Source organism: Capsicum annuum, unplaced genomic scaffold (genome assembly GCF_002878395.1).
Source record: "Capsicum annuum cultivar UCD-10X-F1 unplaced genomic scaffold, UCD10Xv1.1 ctg5446, whole genome shotgun sequence".
Taxonomy (NCBI): Eukaryota; Viridiplantae; Streptophyta; class Magnoliopsida; order Solanales; family Solanaceae; genus Capsicum; species Capsicum annuum.
In genome coordinates this window covers 890,575-899,556 of record NW_025862662.1, presented here as the reverse complement: position 1 = coordinate 899,556, position 8,982 = coordinate 890,575, and the positions used below count along the sequence as shown (strand labels likewise).

Below are 8,982 nucleotides of genomic sequence, written 5' to 3'. Positions count from 1 at the left end.
TCACACCCCTTTACAAAAACAACTGCTTCTTTGAACAATATTGGCCAAAAGAAACCTAATTGTAACACCTTTCTAGATGTTCATTTACCCCCACAAAGACCCCCATACGGAGATGAATGACACTTTTATGGAACTTGTGTATATTCCACTTCAGAAATAAATCTGCGCATAATCCCATCAGGACCCTATTTGAAGAGATAAGGCTTATCCTATTTGTATGTACGAGAATAATGTTACAGTTTATTTCTTTGTTAATTGGTGGCTTTGGGAAGGTAAACCTCACACACTAACAAATTGATAATGTCTGCATACCAAGAAAACATACACACATCAAGTGCCATTAATTTCTTATCTGGAGACTCCTCTCGGATCAAAGTGTATCATCTGCAATGTTATCTTGATTCTCTATCCTTGATAGATGATCCGCAACTTGATTCTCTGCTCTTTTTTGGTCACGCACTTCTAGGATAAATTCTTGAAGCAATAGAATCCATATGATCAACCATGGTTTTGCATCTCTTTTGTTGAACAAGTACTTGATGGCAGTATGGTCTATATGAAGAATCACCTTGGTTCCCACCAAATATGATTTGAATTTGTTGAATACATAGACAAGTGCTAACATCTCTTTTTTTTGTGACTATATAATTCATCTAGGCATCATTCAAGACTTTTCTTGCAAAATATATAGAACAAAATACCTTTTCTTTTCGTTGCCCCAAAACTGCTCCCACAGCCACATCACTAGCATACATAACAACTCGAATGGTAATGCCCAGTCTGGAGAAATAAAGATGGGTGCCATCATGCATATCTGAAATATTGCAGATGCATTGTAGAGGCCAAAAGAAATACATTTGAATGCATATGTGCCATATGGATAGGTAAAAGTGGTCTTTTCTTGATATTATAGCACTATTGAGATCTGATTGTACCCTGAGTAACTGTCCAAAAAGCAATAGTATTCTTGCCCTGCAAACTGATCCAATATTTGATTAATGAATGGTATAGGATAATGGTCCTTCTTGGTGGCTTCATTTAGTTTTCGATAATCAATGTAGATTCTCCAACCAGTTACCATGAGAGTGGGAATCAGCACAGTAGCTTCATTGGTCACCAAAGTCATCCCACCTTTCTTTGGGTTGCAGTGCACAGGGCTGACCCACTTGTTATCAGAAATGGGATAGACAATCCCAATATTAAGCCACTTAATGACTTCTTTTCGTACCACTTCCTTTATCACTGGATTCAATCTTCATTATTTCTACACACTTGTCTTATAACCTTCTTCCATGTATATATTGTGAATATAAAAAGCTGGATTGATTCTTGTGATGTCTGACATCTGCTATCCAATTGCTTTCTTTAGTCTTTTCAAAACTATCATTGCTTCCTTTACCTATACATCAGATAATTTTATAGATAAAATAACAGGCAAGGTATCATTATCACTAAGAAAAATATGTTTCAAGTGAGGAGAAAGAGCTTTAATCTCTAATTTTGGTGCTTCATCAACTGAAGCTTTGGGAAATGGGCCAATTGGCCTGTTCAATGGCTCAAAAGACAGCTTTCTCATGTCAATAATTATCAAATTCAAAACTTGAACCAATTCAAATGCCTCATCATCACCATAAAGATCATGAACCATCAAAGATCACTCGAGTGAATCATCAAACAATAGTAGATGGAGCTCAAAAGCAAGGTATATAACTGATATAGAAGACAATTCTTCATGTATAGCAGGCAACTTTAGTTCCTTGTATACATCATAAACCTCCAATTTTTCATGTGCTGTCATAGTCATCTTCCCTACAGCTACATCAATAAGTGATTGCCCTTTGCTAGGAATGGGCGTCCCAAAATAAATGGAACAACTAGATCAGATTCAAAAACAAGAATAACAAAGTCAACTGGAAAAATTAGTGATCCCACTTGCACTAAGAAATCTTCAATGATTCCATCAGGCCTAGCAAGGGACCTATCAGCCAACTATAAAACAATGGTTATGGGATTAGGACTCCCAAGACCTATCTTTTGGAACCAAGATATGGGAATAATATTGATGCTCACCCCCAAGATATATAATCCATGAGCACTGATGGCCTGCCCTATAGTGATCTACAAAGTAAAACTACCTGGATCCTTCAGCTTCTTGGGAAATTTGTTCTATATCTTAGATATGCACTTCTTATTAAGTGCAACTATAACATACTCTATCAATTAGTTCTTGTTTGCCACTATGTCTTTCAGATACTTTGCAAATAGTAACAAGAGGAAGATTTATATGAACCTGCTTTAGAAGATCCTAAAACTTTTTGTAACTTGTCTTCTCTTGGTGCTTTTACTACCTTTGAGGAAAGGGTAAAGGTATAATCTTCTTGTCTACTTGTGTTTCATTACTCTCAGCTTTTTCTTTGACCCCTTTCTCTCAATTCTTTTTAGGATCATCATCAGTAACTGTGGGACTAGCTTGCTCGGGCTCCACTTTCTTTAACTGGAAACCACTCCTCATTGTGAATGTATTTACCTTCTTTAGATTTGACTCTTTATCACTAGGTAGACCTCCATAAGGTCTAATGTTTGGCGCTCCCGCAATCTTATCTAGTTCCAACTCCAAATTCCTCATAATCAATAATCGAGTCATCATATATGCTTGTTGACTCTTTATATCTGCTGCCTTTGTGCTTGAGAAGCTAAAAGGTTCTTCAACATCTCCTCTCTATTGCTCGCTTGAGTAGCAGATTTTTTACTTTGAACCTATTACTGTTGATTCTGTTGCACTAACCCATTATACTGATTATTGTTCTATGCTTGATTTCCACCCAATGAGAAATTTGGATGGTTCCTCCAGTTTGGGTTATAGGTATTTCCAAAGTTGTCTTGTCCCTAATGATTCACATTCCCCATATAATTAATAGAATCTAGATTGACCACACAAACATCTACTGCATGCTCACTACTACAACAAACTTTACACCACGCATTTACCTGTTGAACTGCATTTGCTGTTGCTACCAGCTGTGCAACCCTTAATTGATGCTGCTGAACTAATTAGTAATCTAATTTTGTAGTGCAGCAAGTTGAGCTAATAAGGTAGTGAATTGATCTACTTCTAACATACCTTCAACCTTCTTAGGAGCACTCCTTGAGTCAGCATGCTATTCAGGACTCCACTATGAAATTCGATTTAGAAGTGTATACAATTAATCGTAAGTTTTCTCAAAAGCTTGCCCCCAGTTGCTGAATCCAAGAGAATCTTGGTATTTGGCTCTAACCCCTCAATGAAAGTATGAACAAGTACATCATTAGACTGATGATGGTGAGGGAAATTTCTAAGCATGCTCTTAAATCTTTCCCAAGCTTGGTAAAGATTTTCTCCTTCTTTTTTCCCAAAACTCAAAATCTCACTTCTCAAACGTGCTATCTTCCCTGATGAAAAGAATATAATAAGGAATTTCCTAGCTAGATCATCCTAGGAAGTGATGGAGAGTGGTGGTTCAGTATGTAACCACCTTTTTGATACCCCAATTAAAGAAAAGGGGAAAAGAGTCAATCTGACAAAATCAGTATTTAAGCTTGCAGGAATATAGGTATTGCTAAATTCTAGGAAGGTTTTTATGTGCAGCTGTGGGTCCTCATATGAAAATTCAAAAAATTGCCTAGCTGAATTCAACAACTGCACCATATTCTGCTTTAATTCAAATTGACCACCTGGCCCCGGATTATGAATACTATTAGTGGCATGGTTTGTGAGTGGGATTTCTACCCACTAACAGGTTTGGAAGCTACTTGAGTAGGCTTGAGTATGTTCATCTGGAATAACCAAAGCTGGAACATGCCCAACATTTGGATCAATTGGATCAACAAGATTAGGATCTCTCTGTTCAGCCATTTAAACCTACTGGATTGGATATTGAGATCTTCACCTTTGTTGAAATACCAGTTCTGGTTTTGAAAAAGGCTCTACCAACTCTCTATCTCTTACCAGTCCTGTATTCCGTCAGTCCTTCAAAAAGTCAGCCGCTAAGGTCAAGTCATTAATACTTAAACTTACTAGAAAAAATATAAAATTCAGCAAAGTACTAATTATACTAGTCCCCAGCAACAACCCTAAAAACTTGTTGCATTCAAATGCACATGCAAGTATACGTGATTGTTCAAGTAATATAGTGACTTAGATAGTCGGATATCATTCCCATGAGGTCTATGAAACTAGCAAATTAACCAACTCTAGTTTTTGACAAGGAGGTATTAAGTGTTGTAAAGTATTAAGATGATTTTGAAGTTTTGAATAAAAATGTAAATAAATATGAAATAAAAATTTGTGACAATTGAGGCACTTCTAACAAGATTACAAATCTCTATTCTTATCGCAGTCTAGTTGGTTATCGGTTTATTGATTGACAAGGTTAATAACACGATCATGGTCTACTGACCACTAAATTTCTACCTATATGAACTTTGAAACTATATCGTTGAGCGGGGAAGCAATAATCCCGTTTGATGTATATGGCTGTCTTTCTGCAATTGAACCAAATAAGGCTTGTAGGTATATCCCTATCCTAGATGCTACTTCAAGTCCTCTATTTTATAAAAGGATGACAATCTTGCTCATTAATCTCTTTGGTCTATCCTACAATTCTCCTCCCTGATTCATATAGAAATATAGATTTATAATGGTGGCCACTCATCAAACAAGTAAGCAAAAGAAATTAAGAACAACTTAGATAATGATCCAACAATAACTACAATAAAGAATATCAAAGAGTAATCATGTTCTTGGACTTAACCCCAGAATAAGGGTGTTTAGCAACTCATGTCTGAATTAAACATAAAAAATAAATAATTTATCTTACCAAGAATTAATCTTGAAGTAAAGAAGTTCAAAGAAATTCTAAGAACCCTAAAAGCGAGGTTTTACTATTTTTCTTCCGCTGTTGTGCTTTCCAAAAGTGTTTGGTATTGACTTGATTTGTTCCATTTATAGATGGATCTGTTTTTCCCACTTTTGCCTATCATCGCAGTGAAGTCTTTGTCCTATCGCAATTCTCACCGTGACACATCCTTATTGCGGTGAGATACTGGAATTTTACAATTATGAATTGGACCCTCACCACAACGCGATGCTATCGCAGTGATATACTAGAAATCATTATTTGCATTTTGGTCCTTCATGGAGATGCGGTGGTATTGCGATGGTATTCTTGAAATTGATCATTGGAGATCATGATTCCTAAATTGAAATTTTTTTTGAGATGTACGGGTACCACCATGATGACCCCCAACTAGTGATGAATGACATGCTTCAAGGATGCTTATCATCTCCATCTCAGGAATGCACCTCCGAATAACTCCACTCGCACAAACCTGAAAAAGATAAGGCTCATCCCAGAAAAACTTTCACACCTCATGCATGAACCGCTTGCACTGCTAAAATGATAAGTCTTCCAGGACCAGATCACTTGTCAAAAAGTTGGCAAAATTAGCAAACTAGGGGATTAAGTATTGTAATACTGCTAAGACCCACTCATCTGGAAAAGAATAATCAATATCAAGCCCATCCCCTAATTTTAGCATTGTCTCCTCTTTAAGGCGGGATAGGTGATATACAACCTAGTTTTCAGTGCCTTTCCGGTCTTTCATCTCAAAGTTAAATTCTTACAACAAGAGTACCCAGTAAATCAAACCCATCTTAGAATATTTTTTGACATAAGATAACTCAATGCTACATGATCAGTATGAACAATGACTTTGGTCCCTATCAAATAAGACCAGAATTTCAAAAGCAAAAACCAGCGCAAGTAACTCCTTCTTAGTAACCATATAATTTTTCCTTATAGGGTTTAATGCTTTGCTAGTATAGTAGATAGGGTAAAAAATCTTCTCAAATCATTGGGATATGACAACTCCCAAAGCCATACCACTAGCATCATATATCACCTCAAAAGGTAAGGACCAATCTGGAGATACAATAATAGGAGCTGAGATCAACTACTCCTTAAGGAAATCAAAGGCCTTCAGACACACATCATCAAACATGACCCTCCTTCTCTAAAACTTTGCATATTGGATTAGCAATTTTAGAGAAGTCCTTGATGAATCTCCTATAAACTCAGCATGACTCAAGAAAATTCTGATACCTTTAACTAAAATTGGTGGAGGTAACTTTTCAATCACCTTTATCTTGGCTTTTCCAACCACAGTACCCCTTTTGAAAATCTTGTAGCCGAGAACAAACCCTTTCTTTACCATAAAATGGCACTTTTCTCTAATTTAAAACCAGATTACACACCTCATATCTTTGAAGTGCATTAGACAAATGGGTCAGACAATCATTAAAAGAGTAATATACTAGAGAATATCAATATCACATAATGCTAAAAGGAGGCAGGAGCATTGCACAGTCCAAAAGGCATCCTTTTGAACACAAAAGTACCATATGGGCAAGTAAAAATAGTTTTTCTTAGTCTTTGAGGGAAATAGAAATCTGGTTGTACCTTGAATTACCATTTAGAAAATAGTACCAACCTCTGCCTGCAAGTCTATCTAGAATATGATCCATAAATGGCATAGGAAAATAGTCCTTTTGTGTCCAAGTGTTCAACTTTCTATAGTCCATGCACATTATTCATCTAGTAATAGATCTGTTGGGCACTAAGTAATTTTTTTATTTTGGAACCACAGTGATCCCAACCTTCTTAGGTATACATTTAACTGGTCTCACCTACTGGTATCCATAATGGGGTAAACCATGCCCGCATCTAACTACTTTATGGTTATTTTCTTCACCACCTCTTGTATAGGTGGATTGAAACGATGCTTGTGCTTGATGCTGTGAATAAAATCCGATTCAAGTTGAATTTTATGAGTACAAAGCCTGGGTAAAATCCCCACAATATCTGAAATAGTCTATCCGATGGCCCTTTTAAATCTTTGCAAAACTAAAATCAATGCCTCAACCTGAGTATCTAACAAACAACAACAATAATGATCGATAAGGTCTTGTTGGCCCCGAAAATATATATTACTAGTGAAAAGGGAGGGTATTCAATTCTAAGACCGGTGGCTCCTCAATATGTGGTTGAGTTGGAAGAGTCGCTCTATTTTTCAAATCAAGATCTAACTTTTTTGATGCATACAAATAAGAACCTCTGCCATAGAGTGAGCTCACCATCTCATCATATTCCTAAATTCTATTACTATCAATGTTCATGATCACCGCTGCTAATGCCATGATGCCAAGTCTTTCCTCAAAAGGAACAGTCAATGTATCCTCATCAGTAGTATATATCATAGGCACCACTCTCATATCTTTTGGCTTTCATATTGACTTACTCACATTAAAAAATAACCTATTTGTCATTAAGATTGAACTTTATATGTCCCATCTCCATATCAACATGTGCTCTACCCATGGCTAGGAAAGGCCTTTCTATAATAATAGGAACATTGAAATCCACCTTACAGTCAAGAATCTCAAAATAATTTGGTAATATGAAGGAAGCTACCTTCACCAAGACATCACGGAGAATACCAATTGGTCTCTTCATAGTTTGATCAACTATCGATAATCTTATCGATGTTGGCTTAGGTGACCCCAAACCTAATTACTTATACACTCCCAACGACATTAGATTAAAACTAGATCTAAGTCACACAAAGCTCATGAAAAATTTTGGGACCCAGTAGTTTAAGGAACAGTGAAGGCTCTGGGGTCCTCTTTCTTCTCAACCAAAGACCTCGTAGAAATAACACTACAATGGTGAATATTATCAGTGCGACCAAAATTCAACGCCCGCTTCTTCGTCACTAAGTCTTTCATGAAATTCGTATGACCTAACATTTGTTCTAATGCTTCAAAAAGAAGAATATTAACAGACAGTTCCTTCAATATCGACATGGACTTTTGATATTTTCCTTCTTCCTACTTCTTCAACCTTCAAGGAAAATGTGGTGGAGCTAGTGGAATGGTTTTTAAGACAGGCTCAACTTCCTTTCTCTTACCTTTATCATTCTTAACTCGATTATCAACACCCATTGATTTTTGTGATGACTTATCACTAGTCACCAACTTCTCAAATTTTGCTTTGGGTGCATCATTAATATCTACAACATTATTACTTGCATGACCGATTACCAGCATAGAAGGATCAATATTAGCCTTACCATTTCAAGTTGTGATGGATAGCAGTGACTATTATTCTTGTGATTTTGAATAGTATTTCTTAGAAGAGTCCCTGATTGGTGCTAATTCAAAGTGGCTGACATCTAACTAAACTGTTGTACCAAATACTTGATTATAGTAGCATGCAATTCCACTTTCTAGATCAAACCCAAAATATTTGCCTTGATCTCCTTAAGGTAATGGTTTTTTACTTTCCAAACCCTTAACCAACTTCGCAAGTAATGCTTCCTTCCTTGATTTAGAATCTTAGTTCCTAGGCAAAACATATGCATCACTCTTCTCCTTATAATTATCCTTTCATCTCCAGTCACCATCTCTCTTCTGCCCTGATCCCTACACTTGTCCCCATGGTAGTTCCGACCTTGATTCCCTTGCCCTGAGTTACAAATATCCCATTTGGATCCTTAGACCTTGGATAAAAAACCAATCATCTGTCTGTCCAAATACTTTACTTTTTCATAAACACTAAAATCATACAACCTAGGAGATTTACCTTGTACACCTACATCGTGCACCTTTTTAGAATTCATATTAGCAATTTATTTTGTTAGTAACCTAATCTTTGTCCTTAGCTGTTCAACCTCCTAAGCCATTGTATTATCTATATTTCATTGGTCACCTAAATCACCAATAGCATAGGTACTGGATCCTTTTTTTTGCCTCCCGAGTATGTCATACTCGACTAGTATTAGAGACCCAGTCTAAGATTTTAGAAGCTAGCTCCTAATGAAGGATCATAAATGTTCCATCGGTGATAGTATCAGCAACAACTTTTGTATTCACATTCAGGGCTCCAT

The 8,982-nt window shown here is 36.5% G+C and overlaps 1 non-coding gene across 1 annotated transcript; it reads left to right on the top strand.

The window, feature by feature from the left end:
• Positions 1-3,311: 3,311 nt before the first annotated feature.
• On the top strand, positions 3,312-3,418 carry LOC124893138. The gene has a single exon (XR_007050565.1). It is a non-coding gene; the product is annotated as a small nucleolar RNA R71 (small nucleolar RNA).
• The last annotated feature ends 5,564 nt before the right edge of the window (positions 3,419-8,982 follow it).